This window comes from Zonotrichia albicollis, chromosome 1 (assembly GCF_047830755.1).
Source record: "Zonotrichia albicollis isolate bZonAlb1 chromosome 1, bZonAlb1.hap1, whole genome shotgun sequence".
Classification (NCBI taxonomy): Eukaryota; Metazoa; Chordata; class Aves; order Passeriformes; family Passerellidae; genus Zonotrichia; species Zonotrichia albicollis.
The window spans coordinates 67,730,948-67,751,917 of NC_133819.1; the positions used below are offsets into that span (position 1 = coordinate 67,730,948).

A 20,970-nucleotide genomic window follows, 5' to 3' on the forward strand; every position below is an offset into this window, starting at 1 on the left:
TCTTGATGCAGCAGACAAGCTGGTAAATCTTACCTAGAGTCATATTCTTGCATGTCTGGAATCCAGGGCGTTGGACCAGCCTTTGGTTCTCACTTGCACCCATCAGGAGCAGAAGCAGCCCTTAAAATGGGGTCTTGGCAGCGTGTCACAGCCTGGGTAGGGTGAACAAGGCTGAAGACCCCTTTACAACCCTGCCAATACACCTGTGGACTTTATGAATTTTATCAATTTTATTTCCAAATTGAGGAGGATACTGAGAGGCAGGAAGAGTTAACTGTAAAGAGCACAATACAGTACTCTTGTTTTTTATATAAAGACAATAAACTTTCCCTTTATAATACACATGTGATTTGACATTGAAATAAATGCAGATGCTTCTTTGCTTGGTGTATTCCCTGTTGTGCTTTCTAAAACACCTTCACATATGGTTTGCCTCATTCCTGTGAAAGTGCTTGTTGTTTATGTCATACAAACAGAACAGATTGAATTTATACCAAGTTAGGAGGGTGATGAATCCTACATTAGAGGAAAATCCTTGCCTGAGTGTTTTGAATTTGTTCAAAATTAGTGTTGCTTGTTAAAAATTGTCCTGGATTGTCCCTTGAGCTTTTCTAAAGATGTCATTAAAATTAAAAAAAAAAATATCTGTGGCTGCCTATAAATGCAACCTTTTATTCAAATATGTAACATTTACCTAAAATCAAAGGTCAGATTTTACCAGTTTTATAGCTGTCCTAGTAGCATCTGTTTCATGCACTACATATAAAATACTGCCATTAAGAGCGGATATTCAGCTTCCTTTGTGAAAAGCAGAATAACCCTTTATTGTGTGCTTTAAAAAGTGCTAATCTTTTAAAAATTTCTCAGTAACTCCTGATAGTCCACCTAAACCCTGTTTCATTGTTTCTAATTCCATTTTGAAATTTAATTAAAGTCAGGCCAAGCTTGAACTCTTAGGAGTAATCAGAAGTCCTACTGTTTTCTTTGAATGCTTTCAAATCTTTCGCACATTATTCTCAAAAAGGCTTAAGCTTTAGTTGTGTGAGCACAATTCCCTGATTCTGAAATCTTTGTGGAACTTTTTTTGCAGGCAAGTCTCAACAGGACACAAGTCATGTTTTTGTTTTGGTCTGGTTTTTTTAACATATTCAGGTATTAGATGGTGTTTACTTTAGTGCATGTACTCAAATCTTTTAGGATTGAATTTTTACAGCAGACCAGTACATATTTCTGTGGAGTTTCTGCTTTAGTTTTAGTCTCATGGGAGATTTTTCTGCTACAGGAAATGTTTACTTTTTGGAAAAATTATTCTATGGACAAATCATTAAATATAAAAATGGCACCTTTCCTATGCGCTCTAATTTTTCTGAAGCTGTCAGATTCTTTTTTATTATATTATTAAATTCATAGTTGGGCAAATTCCAATGAACTGCACGCATTTATAGATTTTATTTTTTTTTCTCGCTTGTGCAATGAAAGAATTATTTCCCTGTTCTAGTGTATGGTAAAATTTTGACAGTGAAAATTGAATGAGAAATAAAATGTTTGGAAAAAAATTTGAAACCAACAAAAAGTATTATTTCAAAATTATAAAAAGTATTATTTCAAAATCTAAACTGCTGGGGAAAAAATAGGAAACACACTTTCAATGACTGAAAATACATGAAACATGTTAGGATTCATGAAAATACATGAGACTTTGCTAAGAACTGTTTTCTTTGGGAGTCTTTTGCAAAGCTCTCCAATATATATGCTCTTAATTTTGTATGACACTCTTAATTTTGTCAGGATTGGATATTGTTATGGTGACAGGAAACATGTATTATTGCAGTTACCTATGGACCTCAGTGCAATTATACTTGATGATAATTTTATTTATATGCTCAGGATGATGGAAAGAGTTGGCAGCCAATGTACTTCCTCCTGCAGATTCCAGAGTTGCAGAACTCCATCAGCTGAGAGCTGGTCTCCAGCAGTAGAGAAGAGAAATTAGTGATACAAAGCATTAGTTGAGAGTTGTCAGTGACTGATCAGTCACAATTACTAGGGAGATGTTTGTCTAGTTGAATGGTGTTCTTTTTTATTTCTTTTGTATTGGTGTTAATGTTCTTGAGCAGAAAGGAGTAGTGAGCTTTGTCATGGAGCAACTTTAGTACAGACCCAATTTTTTCCTAGAGATCTTGTCAAGGGAATTGTGTGGTTGACATCCGATTATGAGTAGTGGAGCTGAAAGAGCAGGGAAAATGCTCCCCAGTGCTGGAGCAGTTCATAGGTTGACCTAGACCAATCCAGGATTGTGTGTTTATAATTCCTCACCAAAATGCTCTTTTTTTCTCTTCCTCCATCTAAGAGAATTCTTATCTGGTGAAAGTGAAAGGATATGGCTCAAATTTGGTAATAGTCGGGGGAAAATTGAGTATGGCTACTATGCAGCTTTTTGACAATAAATTGCTAATTTCTCTTCTTAAATATGGAAAATGTTGAGTCTCCAGTAACTGAGCAATGTGAACTCACAAAGTTGTTGGAGCCTTTTCTGTGAGTGCAGTCAAAATATCTTCATGACAGCACTGCCAGCTTTTCTCCCTCACAGGCATTTCACACGATTCAGCTTGGATTCCTGCTCAGCACAAAAGCACTTTCTGACTTAGCTGAATTGCCCTTTGGTTTGTTCAGACTCAAAGGAGAGTAGACGACTTGGGAAACTGGCTGTGAAATGTGGAGTTGAGAGAGATGTGGTTGTTGTTTGTCATTTAATAAACACTTTGTTTTCATGAGCTAGAAAAGATGACATTACTGATGACTAGTGGAGAAAAGTGAAGCTATAAGTGTGCCATACATGGTCATCTCTAATGAATAGAATGAATAAAAATAATAAGTGCATTACATAGCTAACTGTCACATCTTCAGGGCACTACAGTAAATAAGTGGGAGTTATGCATGTGCATTAGTAGCAAAATGGGTACCACACTTTGGATCCTATTGAGTACAGTGTGGAGAGAAAAATATGATAGATGGTTGCTTTTTATCTGTCACTGCTGTGGCACAGAAGCATAGACCATATGTATGTAAAATGACTTTGTTATTTCAGTAAATTCTCTAACTCTTTCTGTTGTAGCCTGTAGCAAAATGAATAAGTAGCTGAAGATCCTGGTGGGATAGTTCTGATTTTATCAGAATAAAATACCTCTGCAGAGGCATAATTATTATTAATTATACAGTGATGTGTGACAAAACAGCCAGAGAAGTTAGGAGGGTCTCTGCTTTTACAAGTTTTCAGTACAAACAGAGATGCTTCACAAAGGGCGGGAACAAGGAGTTGTGGTGGTGAAGCTGAAAAGGGCAGGAAAGTTTGGGCAAATGTGGGCCTTGTTAACTGTGACTCTTGTTTCCTGTTTCAGAGGTCATGACAGTCAAAATGTTCCTCCTCAATCACCTAGTGGGACCAATATTTCTTGCCTTCTCTTTTGTCTTTCTTTCAGTAGAATACAGTATCTCCTTCTCTGGCAAAGTCGGATTTGGACAGGAGAGAACAGGGACATTTGCCTGCTATTTGCCTGGCCTTGGATCTGAACACTCAAACCAAACTGCCAGGTTTGGGAGTCTGGTTACAAAATTCTGAATAAAATGCAGTCTGTCTGCCCTTTGATTTAAGAGGAAGTCCAGCCAGTGAGGAATTTACAGTGGTCATGCTTAATTCTTACGATGGTGTGATTCACTGTCCTGAGCTTAGTTTTTGAACAACTTGGTGACCCTTTGGTGTACTTTGTCTTCATAAGATTTTCAGCCTGGTATCTGAATCTATCCCAGTTTTTTGTTAAGGTATCTGCTGAAAGCTAATGACTGAAAACATTCCAGACTCTTTTGTGGAATTAACAGTGGTGAAACTCCTGGTTCAGCTATTCTTTCTTGCAGCTGTACTGAATGTTTTGTCATTCTCACAATGTGAAGAGATGCTCTTCCTGGCTGTTAATTCTCAGTCTAAACCACTGCAGGGGAAGAAAGTTGGGGATGGAAAAAAAAATCCCATTCCTTCATCAGTTCCATTACTCGGAAATAGAGGGCAAGCTATTTTACAGAGCTTTTAACTAACTACTAATGTAATTTGTTCTGCATTGTTTGCCCATTAATCCAAAAATTACTTTTCCCTTTGAAGCTTGCTTTATGTAGAGGAAACATCACCACCTTTAACCATTATGTGTATTATTGTGTGCAGGATAAATGTTTTTATTTGCCTTGCATTTTGGTTAAATGTAGAACATGGGGCTTTGAGCGTCTTTGGTTGCTAGGTAAGTTATAGCATTTCAAAGTTGGAATAATTTCCATTTCAAAACATTGTATCATTATCCTCATCTTCTAAAAGACACTTGGATGTATGTTCATACCACAAGTATTCAATTTATCCTTAGATGTGCCAGGAATTTTGAGGAATGAAAGGATTCTCTTGTCTCTTAGAATATGCCTTTCTTTCTCTGGCTTAAAGTACATACATCAGATATAGAGTTTGACCTACAAAATGTCAGAGGGTGAAAGATATGTATTCAGTCTAGTTTATCTTGCATTTCACTATCCTGCACAGTGCATGTGGAGAAATACTTCTCTATCTGCACATGCCTTATATACATAAGCACATAAAAACTCTTTACAGTTTTCCTTGAGATAGTTAGAAGAAGCCACATCTCCGTGATGGGAATGTCTTTCTTATGGCTCGACTTTCAGCAAAAAAACATGATATGATAAATTAAAGTTTTTAAACCCATAATGCCTATATTTTTTTCCTGAAGGTTAGCACTGAATAAATACTGGATTTCAAGATTTGAGGTCTTGAAAGAAAATAAATAACTGATCCTGGAAATCAAATGGTCTTCTAGTGGCTTTAGATGGAAATATATTTCCTCGGTATTTTTAATCAGTCCCTGAGACTGATATTATGATCATAGCAGGGCTGTCCAAACAGTGGCCCAAGGAATGACTCTACTCAGCATCTAGTACCTTCCAGCAATTCCTTTTGATTGCGTATTCCCAAAAGCTTAACGTCAGCTGTGTGGCAGTCACAGAGATGTGACTGTAGTGTGGAGTCATGGGAGATTAAAAAGCCTACTCTAGTTCATTTGTAAATTGGCTATTATTTTTAGTTAGTTCCCCAGGTGAATGCATCCATGCTATGCTAATCAGTCTGAATTAATTCTAGGAGACATTTTCCAAAGCAGGCTGGTGTCCCAGTGGTAGGTTCTCTCCTGTGTATTAGTGTGGAAATATGTTACATTAAAAGCTGTTTATTGGACAACCCTGTTTCTCTAAAGCACTGAGTCTGTTTAACCTACTTTGCTAGTTATTTTCCTAAAGATTTCCAGACCTGCATTTTTCTAATAAAAATTATCACTGAGAGAAAAGATGAGTGGGTGGCAAATTCAATTAGATATGACTTGGACAATGTGAGAAATTCTGAAATCAAGTGACAGGAGAAGTAGTATTTCAAGTCTGGCCCACAGAAAACTAAGGCCATGTGGAATCTTCCCATTTGCCTTCACTGGGCTTTGGATCAGACCCTGGAGATACTAACAATATTTCAAGGGTTTATGATCATTGCTAACTTTGGAAACAGTGCCAGGCTTCAAGAATAGGGACTGCATTCCACATGCAGCAGGAATAGCCTTTTCCCTACTTTGAGTAATGTTACAGGAACAATAAAAAATTCTTGCTGCTGGGAATGCCAGACCCTGTGGGACTTGGACAGGACCTGACATTTATACAGTTCATCACTACTGTAGATCAAGGAATGCTACTTTTAGCAAAGAATGCATATTCATTCTTTTTTGTTAACCTTTGCTTCAGTGCATTCATGACATGATTGTATGGGTATGTAGCTGTGTTTTAACAGTTTTTTAATTTCAGTTGTTGCTTGAAGCACTACTCTGGAAATTAGACACTTTTAGTAGTTCAATTATTGTTGATTTATTCATCCCTCTTGTAGATACAGTGAATGTAGTTACTATAGTAAGGTTATCTAGTTCTGAATGCCAAATGCCAAGCTTCAGAGCTTACATCTTGGCAACTGCAAGACTTATTGGCTTGGAATTTGTCATGCCAGCAGTACTGCCTTGTAGCATTTATTTCACAGATTTTCATTAAATGGGGGAAGACAAGAGAGAATAGTGCTACTAGTGACATGATGCATCAAACTGTTTACTAATGTTACAGGGAAATCAGCTCAAAATAACATAACTCCAGGCATCATTCTGCCATTTTCCTAGACTTCATTGGAAGAATAGCAACGATACACTAAATGTAATACATGTAAAAGTGCTAATTGGGAAAAATTTTTTAGTTTATATTACCCATTTGGAAAAAATCAGAAAGTGTAGAATAGTAAAATAAACTAAAAATACTGTACAATGCTTGGAACTTTCATTAACTTAGTTATAATTTCTCTTTTGGGGGCAATGAGTCAGCAGAAACTTGCTTAAGTTCCACCCCCTTTAGCATCTGCTGGGAGTATGTTGCTAGACAGCAAATGCTGCAGTAACACTGAGGGGCAGATCCTCAGCTGAGGTAAGCTCTTGAAGTGCCATTTCCAGTGAAGTGATAACAATTTGCTTTGACTGAAGCATAAACTTTCATGCTAACCTGCTGTAATGCTTTCCATCACCCTGTAGACCGTCTGCATGTGAAATATAATGCACCTAATGGCATTTAAATTAGCTATCATTGGAGGCATCTGTCATACTATAATCTTTCCCAGTCATTTGTAAGGTCTTCTACCACTTAGCCTCCCTCCACTTTTCAGTGGCATCTCTTCTGCTGATGTTACCCTACTACTACAGATATCAGCTCTCATCTCCCCTTGCCACTAATTCCAGCTTTAACCCATGACTTTTACTCAGAGATAACTCCTCAGGATATTTGTGAAGTTTTTCCTCTAATCCCCTCCTCCCCAAAAAAGGCAGGTTCATAACACCTAGCTGTGCTTGGAGTGGTGATAACCTGAATCTGCTGAGACTAACATGCTGCTGCCCCAAAACACAGCCCCATACAGGGCTTTCAGCTTAGGTTGGTGTTTAATCCTCCACTGTGCAGTTTCACTGTTACAGTACAAGCTCTCTGAAGCATGACTTGACAATTTTATTAGTTCGACCAGCGCCTTAGATGCATACAGAATAACAAGTTCTGTCGTTGCTAAATGGTGAATCCAAATTCCTGGAATTTGGATTCACCATTTAGCAACCACAGAACTTCAGCTGAAGGTCAGTGTAATTGCATGGATCTGATTCTAATAGTTCAGACAAAATCTGCAAAAAGTGTCTGAGTATAGCTGATGCAGTCTAATGGACTGATCCATAATCAGCTGATAAATAACATTCTGTACCATAGCTGTTATTTCTGTTTCACTGGCTGTCATCAACTAATGATTCTGTCTTTGTTTGGGATTAAAATGAAAAATCACAGACCTTTTCCTTAATCCTTAACTCCAACCTTCTTCCAAAATGACCAAATCAAAACTTTCAACTGCAAAAAAGGGCTGTAAACTTTGCTTCCACTGTGATTTTTTTCCTGGAGTTTGAGAACAGTATTTTACACTCTTAATGGAGATTTTGCACTGAAGTTTTCTTTCTGTTTTTTTCACCAAAATTTGAAGATTTCATCTTTAGAAAAATGACCCCTTTTTCACTGCTTTTTTTTCCTCTGGATTAAAAAAGCCTTTTTTTTTCTTTTTCTTTTAGGAAACTCAAAATCTAAAATATATAAAACGGTAATATTCCTTTGTTTCATATTTGTGTTTCTCATTTTCTTTGAACCTCTGTCCCACTGATTGAATAACTCTTTCTTCTTTACCTGGCTAATTTGTGTGCGTGAAATATTTTTGGTTTCATTGCTGTCCCCTTTCCCTTGTTAGTGGTTCACAGTTTTTCTCAGGCAGTTGGAAAACGCATGCTGTTGCAGGATACTTTCTAATCCATGTTTGCCACTAACTGAATTATACATGGGTGGCATAGCACATATTCAGTCTTTCATCCTTATCAGTTGCTTCATCATTACTTTCAATCTTCAGTGAAAAATGTGACTAACATGTTGTGTGGTATAAATAGACACTGCAGTTTGAGATCATTTATGCATGGTTTGAATTTTGATGAAATTTTATACTACCCTCTGGGCTAAACACTTAACCTAAGTGATTGTCCCAATAATTCTGTTGAATCAAACCTTTTCAGATGGAAGTTTTACCTTTCATTATCTTCTAAACTGTTTACTATAAAGCTTTCCAGGAGTGTTAGGAAGCAAATAAAAAAGGACACAGTTGCTGTTTATAAGTGATCCTGTGAATAATTATCTTGTCATTGTAAATGAATGGAAATAAAATACTTCAGCTCAAAAGACTTTTTTAGGTGATCCCAGGTCATCATCAATATTTTTTTTCTTTTACAGCTACAAAATTTGGAGTTATATGAAATGTGAACGCATAAGTGTAGATTAATATTTGTGTATAAATATATTTGATTTTGGCACCGCTCAATGTACCAATTTATGTGATTCTTTATTTTAATTTCTTTAGTTTCTAATTAAAAATTTCTAGTTGCTACAGTTTCATGATCTTACCATATGTATTTATTTGCTTCTAAAATGACTCAGCATATTTCTGTCATTTTTACGGATGTTGCTCCAGCTCAATATTTGGGATAATTTTTATTTCAATGACAAACATTTTCTCCATGTAGCTTTAGTGGTTTGGATGTTTAAAAGTCTGAAATCAATTTTTATAAGCTGAAAGCAATCACTGAACACTGACACTTCAAGCATTACAATAATGCAGAAAATTGTCATTGACTCAGTTAAAATGTTTCTATTTCTTGCAAGGACCAATTACAATAGAGTGCCTTTGTTTTTTAATCAGAAAAGTGCCTCCTTTGGTTTTAAGCTGAATATTTTGAAGAGGTTTTCACTGTTTATAACCATCATGAGTTGTTGTTCAACCACTTCCTTCTTTCCCTTAGCCAGTCTTAGCTGTTCTAATTTGCTAATGAAATTTAGGCATTTCCCCACCCCCTAGAAAGCAATATCTTTTTAAGAAAGCTGAAACACCCAGTCCAGAAGAGTTAAGTGACTTAGTTCAGAGAAGCTGTCCCTTGGTTGCATGCCCAGTGTGACAGAGGCAGGTCCCTCTGTGGTCCGTGTCTCCTGGTCCCCTTGACCAGGGTGGGACGTGAGGGGGTCTCCTACCTCCCCATCCTCCTGGGTTTCTTTGGCAGAGCACTGAGTGCAGTTGGAGTGGGTGGAGGGTGTAGGGGATGGATGGCACTCAGCTCTGATCTCCCCCTGCCCCTTGGAACCCAGGGCTCCTGAGGGCAGGCTCTGTGCACAAGCGTGTCCAGGGTGGTCTGTCAGCCCTCACACTGCATTTTGGTACATCGGACTCTGCTACACCCAGATGAGGTGACTGGGCAAGAACGCCTCACATGGCACATGGGCTTGTGCAAATGAACAGCTGGTGACTCATTCTGATGAGAGGGACTGCTGGGGGGTAAAAAGTTCTATTTTTCCAGCATCAAAATTTGAACATTTTATCAAGAAAAATTTCCCACAGAATGGCAGTTTTCTGGCAAGCTCTACTAGTCTCAGCTCCCCTTCACACAGGAGTCTCAATGGAAAATTTTATAGCTAGCCCTAGTGCAAAGTCTTTCAGAGGTGTTGAGCACCCACTGTGACCATTAATTTAAATAAGCCCATAATGTGGTTTACATTTAATAAAGTTGCAGCCTCTGCATGAACCAGGTTTACTGAGTGTTGCCTTATTTCCTGCTGGGTCTGAGTCTGCTGGTCTGGCTAGTGTAAAAGTCTTGGGCTCAGAGCATGCCTTCACCCCATGTGTTCATTAGGAATATCCAAGAAAAACCTACAGACTGTGTGTTTTCATCTCCTGTAGAGATGACTTTTATTCGGGGATAAGAATGCACACAAGAAAAGTGGCAAATAAATAGGTCTGTACTTGGAAGAGACCTTTCGTTGCTTGCCCTACTACTGACATATCAGAACTGATAATTCTGATAAAAGCAGTATATTGCTTTAGTACTTACACAGTGCTAGAAAGATAGCATACTATTAATTCTAAAATCTTTAGAAGTAGTGGCAGAATAAAAAGCATCAAGTGCTTATGAAGAAAATAAGCAAAATGAAAACAGATCAGATACTTCAACAGTGTGAATTAGCTTTCAAGTCTGCTAGCTTCAGCAGGGCAGTAATATCAGCTGAGAAACTGAAGTTTAGCTGCACTATTTACAGGAAGAAGTATGTGCAGTTTACAGAAAGGAAGTGTGAAAAGCAATGTATGTCTGATTTGTTCATATTTACTCTGAGAGAGCCCAAGTAGCTGTAGCTTACAGGAAGCGTTCCTTACCTTTGGCACTCTGAATTTAAATATTCTGGTGGTGGATGCTTTTGTAAGCAAGCTGGTCTCATAAGCTGGCTACTTATGCTTCCAATATTTTGTCATTCCACTTTGCTTCTAATGAATCTAAGCAGTTTATTGTTCAACTCTCTGTACCAAATTCTTGTCTACAATTGAGTCCCAGCTTATTTGCAACTAAGGAGGAAAGGAAGATTTGTGGGAAAAATATTTCAAAAACCCACTGAAGGCAACTGACCAGAGTTTTCAGTAGTTCAACATTAACTCATTAGACAGATCCACAATCACCTTTTAGCTGTTCTATTTGTGTGGTGGAAACTTGTAGGGTTTGCCTTTCAGTGGCATACCAGGGGTAATTTGTTCAGTGTAGAGCTCTCCTCTTCTCCGTCTTTGCCAGGGATTTGCCAAGCATTCCCTTGTCCTCCCACACAGCTTGTGGCAGCTCTGTCCAAGCCAGAGCACAGCACAGTCTCTCAGCATAAGGTCAGTCCCCAGATCCTTTGGATCACACACAATGGGAGATGTATTTTCAACTTGCAATTCTCACTGTGAGTGCAATCTCAGTGCCCTGTATGATCTGTCACAACACTTCCCAGAACAGTGCCAGAATGGGTGACACACCAGTATTTTACAGAATTTTACCAATATTTGTCTCAACCTACCCACTGAAATGAAGAAACCATGTGACCCCATCAGAATCAAGAATGTGTGGTATTACTGCTGTGGTTAAGAGGGTTTTTTTGACAAAATGCTTTGCACTGGAAAACTGTGACTTTCAAAAATGAAATTGTGGGAAAGGATAATTGAAACAAAATTTGCACACTCTTGAAATATTCCATCTTGATATTTTAAAAAGAACATTTGTTTGAAATTACTTTATCCCCCACATTTAAATGTGTTAGATGGGTTAATTTTCTATTGAAAAGGTCAAAATAATTTCAAGCCAGTTTAAATTATCAAAACAGGTCTTTTCACTAACGAAAATATCCATACACAAACTTTTTTATTTTCACCATTTTCATCCCAGTTCTGGATCAGAGTTGCCTTTTGAAAACCTTTAAATGAAGGGGAAATTACTTCTCATCTTCTCACACATCTCTATTCTGCAATTAAAAACTTCTAAGAGACCTTCATGTATTAGTTAAGGTGAGGTCTCTTGCAGCATGAAGTAAGGTTTTCTTTGCCTGCGTTGGCCATTGCCTTGTGTAACTTCCACATCTCAGCAAAAAAATTAGTTAGATTTGGCATGAAAGAAGAACAAATGGGCAGTAAGGATATTTCCCCATCTAGCTACTTGCTTGCCTTGTCTTGTCTTGGAAAATATTCTTGTTGTCTGTACCTCAGCTTCCTTACTGTATTCTTGTTACAATGTGTGTCATGGAAAGATTTTATAGCTACAGACCTTCATGCTCATTCTGCATAACGTGGGTGCTTTCTACATGCCTTTATTCGTGCTTGCAAACTCCCTCTCTGCCATTTCTGCTCATTCTCCTGCATTTTACCTGCTTTGCTGTTTCAGTTTCTGTCAAAATCAAGTGTCCATGCCAATGATAGCTATGGTATTCCCTGAATCTTTAGTGCTGATTGGTTGGATTATTCAAAAATTATCACATAACAGAAGGACACTCAGAAATGTTACTGAATTTTATGTTAGTTTCTCACCCAGCTTCATAAAACCTGGCTTTTCCCAGATTCTTCTTTTTGGGCCTGGGTGAAAGCTGAAGACCTCCAACATTTGTTCAAGATGTCTGGATCTCTGACAGCCCATGTGGCAATTCCAGATGCATCCATTCGGCTGTAGGGCCTTGCTCTACAGCACATGAGAAGGGACTCCTCTGTGCCTGAGACATGCTAAATCTATTGTGTGTGCACTAATAGCCTTCAAATGGGCAAGAAATCTGTTACTCTCAGACTTAGTGCACACTTGCAGCTCTGTGGGACAGTACTTCTGAAGTACTTCCTTAACTAATTATTGGATTGAGTGTGTTTATGCTCTGCAGCACGTGCAAATGTGTTTCTTATAAAAAAGCCATAGGATATGAACACCCCAAGCGAAATGGCAAAGATTATTTAGAATTATTCTAGAATGAAAAATATCTTAATGATTTTTAATAATTTCTTTTTTTAAAACAAATCATAAAGATCTGATAAGCTCTTTTGCAGCAATTTTCATTCTGCACAATGAGCAGCATTTTCCAGTAGGGCTCTGTATTAGGAAATTTATTGCTATGATATGCTAAAGGGCTAATTTCTGAAACACATCACTTAATCTATGTGTGAAAAACCAGCCCCAAACAAATCACATTGAAATCAGGGTTTCTTAAGTTTCTGGAATTATGGCTCAGAGAGTTTGTCAATATGAAGTTCTCAGATGCTGTTTAATTTTGGGAATCGCATGGATTTTTGCCCGGGACTACAAACAGCAGATGCAATACATGACCCATGTGCCTTCTCTTTGTTTCCTTTTATTCCTGACTTCATGTACAAGAGAAACACCAACTGACAAAATAGCAGCAACAATTGCAATGTTCCATTACATAAACTTAGATGAGCTTAATATACACAGTATAACAGTCTTGATCAAAGGATTTGCTGTCAGGCAGAGACTTGACTAACAGGCAAATGATTAGAAACAGCTTTTTTTCCAGCCTGGATTGGGTGATAATAATGTGAAAAGAATGGAAGCTCTAAAAGGAATGCTCTTTCACTGCCTATGTTGGAGCAAGCATGAAAGCCTGTTGTAGTGTGGTATAGGCTTCTCTTTCTGAGGCTAGACCATTGCTGGGGAAGCAGAGGCAGAGAGGATGCTGCCTTGCTGAAAGGAACTCTCACCTAAGTCAAAGCAGTGCACAAGGATATGTAGAAAGGCTGATACATTTAGGCTTTTTAAAGCTTGTTGGTTTTTTAACCACTGTATGCCCCAGGAAGGGTGCATCATTGACACAGAGCCATCACAAAGCTGCAGTCCTGTAGTCTGGGAGGTTGGACCTGATCTGGAGAGAGGTCAAAGCAGCTGGGGTGCATGCATCTCATTTTTCTGGAGGCCTAACACCCTTGGCCAGAAAGTATGCCGAGAGAGGCCAAGGAAAGTAATGTTAATTTTCTCTCCCAGAAAATCAGCACAAGATCACTGAGACAAAGAAAGTACGCCAGGGGTAATTTGACAATTGACACATCAAGGCTTAGAGGCTATATTAAAAGAACTATTAGACATGTCAATTAATTTTCCTTTGCCTCATTAATGAGCATCTGAGCTATGCATCTTGTTTGAAGCAGCAAGTAATCATTTTTCTAGGTTCCTTCATGCTACGACAAGTCACAGCCCTCTTGAGAGACACGAGATAGGGCATAATAGAGTATGATTATGGTTCCTAATTTCATGAGTGACTCTAAACTTTCAAATTGAAGGGAAATTTAATATTTATTTTGAATGTTAAATGATGCCTCTGAAAAAAGGAAACCTATGCAATTCAATGTTTTTCAAAGGACCAGCTTGTTCCATATTTTAATTTGATTTTTTAGCAGTAACTGAGTTTATCCACTAACTCCAGTCCCAGATTCCAATGAAAGCTCTAAAAGAAAAAAAAGGGGGAAAAAACCCCAGCAACCCACGCCCAAAACCAAAGTCAGAGCACACTCTTTCTTTTGCTATGGGAACTATGAAGTTGCTGACAACCTTCATTAAATGCCACAGCCAACTTCTGACATGCTCAGCAGTGAGTCTCATGACCCACAAACAGAAAGCCAATCTAAATCATGGAGTGGTTGTATTTGTCTTTTGTGTCTAGAAACCCACTGCTGGAATTTGCTGAGTGCTTCTAAAATGTAGCAGAAGGTTCACTGTCAAAAAGCATTGTCTTTGTAAATTTTACCTTCAAACCTTGAGCACAGCAAGCAAAAACTATTTAACAAGCAGACAAAAAAAAACGAATGCAACACAAGAACTAAACTAGCAAAATCTTCTGCGTCTCTTTTTCTGTGATGATTTGAAGTCTTTAAGCTGAAAGAATAACATGAAATATGACTTGAATCAATATTCCTTCAGGTTAAAACAGAAGCAAAATAATAAAATAGTGAAGTGTTTTAAACACATGTTAAGGCCACACAACTAAAATGTCCCTATCATGATACTGGATTTGAAAATTAAAATTTTAATACAAATGTAAGTATTCTGCGTTGTGGATCATGTAAGTTTTAGGCTGATCCTTAAGGAAATAAAGGTTATTAAAGCTATGTACTAAGCATGGAAAAGAGGCTATGAAATGCAGAGAACCTGAGAGAGCATTATTATCTGAACTGAGGAAGAGACTTTGAGAGTAGCCTGTATCCTGTGACCACAGTGCTCTTTATAGTTCTAACTTTAGTTTAGCTTGTCTCATTAGTTTAGTTTTTTAGCTAGTTAGTTTTTTTGCTAGTTTAGTTTTTTCTACTCTCATTTTAACTGCATTTCATCAGCTACATTCTTTTGGTATCTTTGGAAATCTCATCCTGACTGCCCCCAACTTCTTGAGGCTCTTGCATCCATACGTTGCTACCAAATTTATGGGAATTCATAGGAAGGTGAGCAGGCTACTTTGCTGAACAAAATTAAGACTGTTCATGTGTTTATTATGCAATGCTTTGCAATTAAATAAAAAGCTCTAAATAGGAAGCAAGGAGCAATAAGGATCCTTCTATAAACATCCTATCAAGAGCTGTAGGAGTGGGAAGGAGCATCCGACCCATAGCACTGTTAGTCTGTCACCCTGAGTTTTGACAAGGGTAGGTTTTTCCATCTGAGAAAGATATGAATATTTTGTAGATGCTGCTATTTGAATGACTTATGAATCACACGGATTCATAGTACAGTGTAGTACAGTGTACTACAAGCCACTGTAATCCTGTCTGAATTCAGACCGGTAGTGGGAAACCTTATGGGTCAAAGATGATAAAGGGACTTTGTCCTCTAGGGTTGTGATTGTGATTGTCTCTATTGTAGAAAATTAATAAGCATCATAGATGATGGGCAAACTGATTGTCCCCCAGTTCTTTCCTCAGTAATCCAGCCTTTCAGCAGAGAAAACTAAAGCCTAATTCAGAATCACCTCTGTGGTGACTCCTGAAGGTTATTTAAGTGTTTCTTGTGTTTATTGCCTGGATGAACCTGGCTCTTTGAAAAACTGCACTATGTCTTCCAGGTATTTGGAGTTGGATGAAAAATCTAAGGGTTCCAAGAAAAAGCATAATCATATCTTTGTAAAAAGTTAAAAATAATATTTTCCATGAGTTTAAAAAACAATAAATCTTTCAACAAAGAATATTATTTACAAATATCCTTTCAGGCAAATATACACAGGGGGGAAAAAATGCCCAAACCAAACAGAGAAGTTAATTTGCATGGTAAGTTCAATACCTGCCAACTGTTGTTTATCAGAGACAGCAAAATAACAAGCCTTTTGTTCTGCCCAAATGCATTATTCTTCTGTTTTGGAAGCTTTGGTCTAATGCCTCCTGAACACTGGAGTTTATTTCTTAGCCAGATATTTCAGCAAGGCAAAGTAGATGCAGTAAGGCTGTCTGTCAGTCTTCCCCAGTAATTTCTGGACCTGCTGGCCAAGAGGAGTAGAGGGGAAGTACATGAGTTGCTGCCTCCACAGAGAGAAACACTCAGTCCCAACCTACTAGAAAATCAGCTCCCTTGTTCCTGAAAATCCTTATTTTATGAGTGAAGTCTGAGAACTCATTTTATGAGTGAGTGTCTTTTAAACATTTTCTTTTTAGACATTGTTCATGGGAGGTTGATAAGTAATGTGGTACTTCCTTGTATTTGAATGGAAGGAACAAGCTTAGTGACATCTCTAAATGTGTGCCCCTTCTTTACTCTTAAGAAAATCTGTTTGGGAGTGTCAAGTTCAAAATATTCTAGTGCCCATGAAATATTTGATTATTTTCTTTTAAATATGCTTTTCTTGGTTCTTTTTCAGTCTGATGAAATTGCAGTTACCTAGGAGCCATATCAAAACCTCTTCAAAACTGCAAAGATTCACATGGATGTTGATATCAATTTTTGCAAGTCAGATTTTATTCTTAAATGAATGTGTCTTTTCTATATCTTAGTTCTCTGCTCTCTAGTTATTTAAAGCTTTTTATCTTAAAATAAGCCAATGTCTTAGGCCAGCACATTATGCTATCTCTCTCTCCTCTGTCCATAGATGCACAAATGTAGCTGTTTTTTCTGGAATGTTTTTTGTAGGCATAGTGTCCTTTCAGTACCCCAGCATCCTTTACTTACCTCTCTGCTTCTTGTTATTTTTTGATACTGTTGTTTTTCATGGTGACACTCTTTTGTGTTCTGGCACAAGCTGGAGTCACCCACATCTGGGATACGAGTTCTGAATGTGTCTGAGAGGAAATGCACCCAAAGAAAAACATAGACCCAGAGCACATTTTTATCTAAAGCACAAAGAAAAATAATAATGAGCTTATTATATTGCATTTTCATTATTGAAAAACAACATTTCTGACTGGAAAAGGATGGCATCTGCCTCATTTGAGCTTAATTTGTTGGTTTTGGTTTTTTTTTTAAAATCCTTTCAGAGATGTGTGTTACTATGGTCCTGTGCAGTAATTAGCAGAAAGTTTTAGGATTTCTTAGCATCAGTCAGAAAGCTTTTCTTCTCATAGCAAATGTCCCCTTTGGGAAGGAAGTTTCAGATGAAGAGCATTTCACTGGATCAATAGATGACACCAACAGAAAAGGAAGCTGGCATTTGTCTTGTCGTGTCTTACATGCAGCTATGGGCTATAGAGGAAAGTATGTTATCTAGAGATTGCCTCTGATAAGGGGATATCCCTGAAACTCCCAGTGCAGCTAGCAATCACACATTGATTTTTGAGAAACAAGCTGTAGCAATTTTAAGTTTCTGTTTTAAGCTATGTCTTCACACTGAAGGAAAATTTGTGAAATTTCTTTCCAAAGGCAGCCAGGCAGCCTGTTATAACACCACCTGAACACCTTAAATACAGCTGGTATCCCTTGTGTTATACAGTATAACAAGTGGGGAGGAGAGCTCTGCACAAGGAATTATACAGTTTTCTTTCTTTTTCTTTCTATCTTTCTTTCTTTCTTTCATTTTTCTTTCTCTATTTTTTCTTAAAGGCGGAAGACCTGATTTCTGTAAACAACCCCCTAAAGGTACTCCCCCACCAATAGCAGCCCACTGTAAAATGGATAAGGTCCTCATTATGTATCCTCCATGTCTTGATCATAATTTCTTATCATGGTTGACATTCTGGTCCAGTTATATCAGGTACATTCTGTGTAAGTCCTTTAGAAGACCGGGATAAAATCCTGCTGAATGCAGGATCATTTTGCCTTGGGCAGAGAGTTAGTCAAAGTGCACATAGTTCAAGGTGGATTTCTAGTCAGATTCTGCAGTACTGGGACATTCTGAAAGAAGTATTTTTGAATTGAACATAGCTCAGAAGGAATTAAATTAGTTCTTTAATGCTTGGTTTTTCTCCAGAGCCATCAACACAAATTACTTTCTAAAATAGGCAGCAAATATAATAACACAGCATTAAACTGAAAAGAAAAAGTTAATACTGTTATTACGTGATGCATTTTGTTTCACTAAATTGTATGGATAATTTCCACCATAATTTCAGTGGTGTTTACAAAGATCTTTTAAAAATATTTGAGTTTTACATTTCCTATAACTGTGTTTTTCATAATGTAATTGAATTTAAGATATCTGTACAGTGTCTCAGTTTTCTGAGATAACTGTTTAATGATGTTTTTTTCTGAGATAACTGGTAAATGGTGTTGTAAATATAATAGTGTCCTAGAGTATTCTGCACATGCACATAAGTCCTTTCTTTTTTAAGGCTCTTAAAGGTTTAATTAAGCTGGCCTAGCACAGGTTTACTTCTTTAAGAATGTTGTATTAAAACAAAAACATTTTTGGAGTATGCGGTGTAGTAGCACCAGTCATCTGCTCAAACCTGAGATTGTTCTCTTTCATTAAACTGTGAAGAAGTGTTCTTCCAAAATGTTATAGATATATTTGGAAAATGTATGCCTCGTAAATACTCTAAACATTGCAAGCAATTTTCTGTTTGTGAGATTTCTTTTCTAATGTATTACATTATGTTGTAGTTTCATGAATTGCCTTGTCTGGCCATGTTTAAATCTACAGGGATTTATTTTTAAATGTATTCTAATTGGTGTTACCTGGGTCATGTCCTACTTCATTCTCTTCGTGGGGGCCATTCTTGAGTCAAACAATTCTGTTCGTGGACATGTTGCTGCACAAAATGATAAAAATCAAAAAGCTCTAATTGATATACAGTAAAAAAATAATTTCCAATGTCAAGATTTCTCTAAATACATGCTACATGCTCCATTGTTCCCACAGATTCCAGCCATTTTTTTTCCTGCCTAGTTCTTCCTTGTAAATTTGCTATGAAAAAGAAAAGGTCATTTTTGTCAGGTCAGTACAGAAGGTTCTGGAGATCTGACTGGAATAACACTAATGGTGTTTTAGAAGCATTTTTATGCACAAGCTTACACTGTAAATTAACTTTTCTTTCTTTCCTTTTATCTTTGGGCCCACCTATTCCTACAGTGCATAAGAATTATAAATCTGCACAAGAACTGAATGGTGCATTTGGTTTGACAACTTCCTAACTCCAGCACTTACATACATACAATTTAATTGTGGCAAGGGAAGCAATGCATGCAGGAATTCAGTTTTTGTTTCATCCTGTTGCTGTGAACACCAGACAGAAGTCAAAGGGCTTTGGCTCGTGGCTTGTCTGTGTTTGTGTAAGATGAAGTTTCACTGCTGTATGGCCAGACCTTCAGAAAGAAAGGGAGGATCAGTTGTGGTGTGCTGTGTCTTCTGCCTGCCCTGCCCACAGCAGCCACCAGTCTGTTGATTCTCACTGAGGGAAGGTGGCTGTTTGTCTCCAGCTGTACATGCTCCTAGTGTGATGCTGCTGCTAATTAAGCACAGGATGGAAAAGATCAAAGCTGTGCCTTTCCCTCCCCCCCCCACGTATTATTCCACTCCACAAGGCTGTTTCTTATTTTGGTGTTTCATCTCTCTCTGCTACAGTGTTTTTTGGTAATCTCACCTGTTCGCTTGGTGGAGTTTCAGCTGGGGCTGGATTGCCATTTTAACTTGGCAACTTCAGAGTCTTGTTTCCCAATGGCCTGCCAGCTAAATTGGTGCGTTACAGATGAATGCACAGCTCACAGATGGTGTTTGAGTGTTTAGTGGCTCTCAGAAGTAGATATGTATTTGGTCAGGAGGAAGATTGCATTTTTTCTCCAGACAGAGCAAATGTCCTTGGGGAGGTTTTCTGTGTCAAGGTAGAAAACAGTTCCACACATCAGGTACAGGGGACTCTCCTAGCTTAGGCACAAGTACTGCCTACAAACATAAATGTATTTATTTTCTTCTGGATGGGGTACAATGCTCCTATTAACATAAACAAGAATTTTTAAATCTTGATTGTCCTGAATGTCTATAAGCATTTTAAGCCCAGCATTTCACTTCCTGTAGTCTTTAATTTATTTTTTAATGAGATAAGCTTGAATGTGACCCTGCAAACTTCTTCTCCAGGTCCTAAATGCTGTTTTATTGCTAATGCACAAGATTGAGCATTCAGCATTACTTTCTGGGTGAACAGCTCTATAGATAATGCTGGTTTTTTTTGAGAGTTATACTTCCTCTGACATCTTGCATCCTCGCCTGTGTGGTTTGTGCCTTTTTCTCATTCATTCATTGTCATCTTATTTACTTAAAGCAGTCAGAGGGCAATAAGTAGGGGAGGAGTTACATGCCTTCTTTTGCTTCTTGACTGGCCTAGTCATGTCATGAGGATGAATAACAGAGGCTGTCTGCTGCCTTTTGTTCCTTTCTAGAATGAAATAAAAACCAGAGCTGCTTAAAAGTTCTGAAAGCTGCACTCGATTTCTTCACTTCATGTTTGTACCCATCCAGACCTGGAAGCAGCCAGACTGGAATATTTTAACAAAGTCTGTTCTTGTAAGATTTCCAGACTGTTTTGCCAAGCCACTAAGCTCTTGAAAATGCAGTTAAGCATGAAATAGACAAAGTTTTAGTTGCTTACCTAAACAGCAGCCATGATGATAATAATTTGGTTTTTTTGTAATTTTTGCTTTGTCATTGTCAGATGCTGCTCAAAGCTGAAATGTGCAGAGCTTTGCCAGCTCTCTACAAGGAGCCACACTGTCCTCCAGCACTATTGCCACTCTGCCTAAATTTTGTGATTCTTTTTTTGTTCAATGCTTTCTTGCCTAGCTGGGTAAGAAATCTCTTCTTGTGACTGTCTCAGTTAATTCCCTTAGGAAATTCTTAGTTAGCTAAGGTCAGGAGATGGGCTCCTCTGCCAGACTAACACTATTGGGTAAAGGGACTGCTGAGGACATGAATCTGCTGCTCTTTGCCAATTTTCTATTGTCATAAACTCTTTTATATTGAAAACTGACTGTCCACCATCTTCAGGCTAGCACAGTTATATCCAGAGCAATATGAATCTGTCAGCACTTTCTTGCCATCCTCTTT

General features: G+C 37.9%; 1 protein-coding gene and 1 long non-coding RNA gene across 5 annotated transcripts in view; one reads left to right on the forward strand and one right to left on the reverse strand.

Annotated features, from left to right (window-relative positions):
- Positions 1-20,970, forward strand: part of LOC102074332 (uncharacterized) — a 180,475-nt gene that overhangs the window by 96,054 nt on the left and 63,451 nt on the right. The gene's annotated exons all lie outside the window — the stretch shown is intronic.
- LOC113458566 (uncharacterized) lies at positions 16,674-19,669 on the reverse strand. Its single transcript, XR_003378930.2, has 3 exons — positions 19,514-19,669; positions 18,609-18,682; positions 16,674-16,828 (listed from the first exon to the last, which is right to left on the reverse strand). It is a non-coding gene; the product is annotated as an uncharacterized LOC113458566 (long non-coding RNA).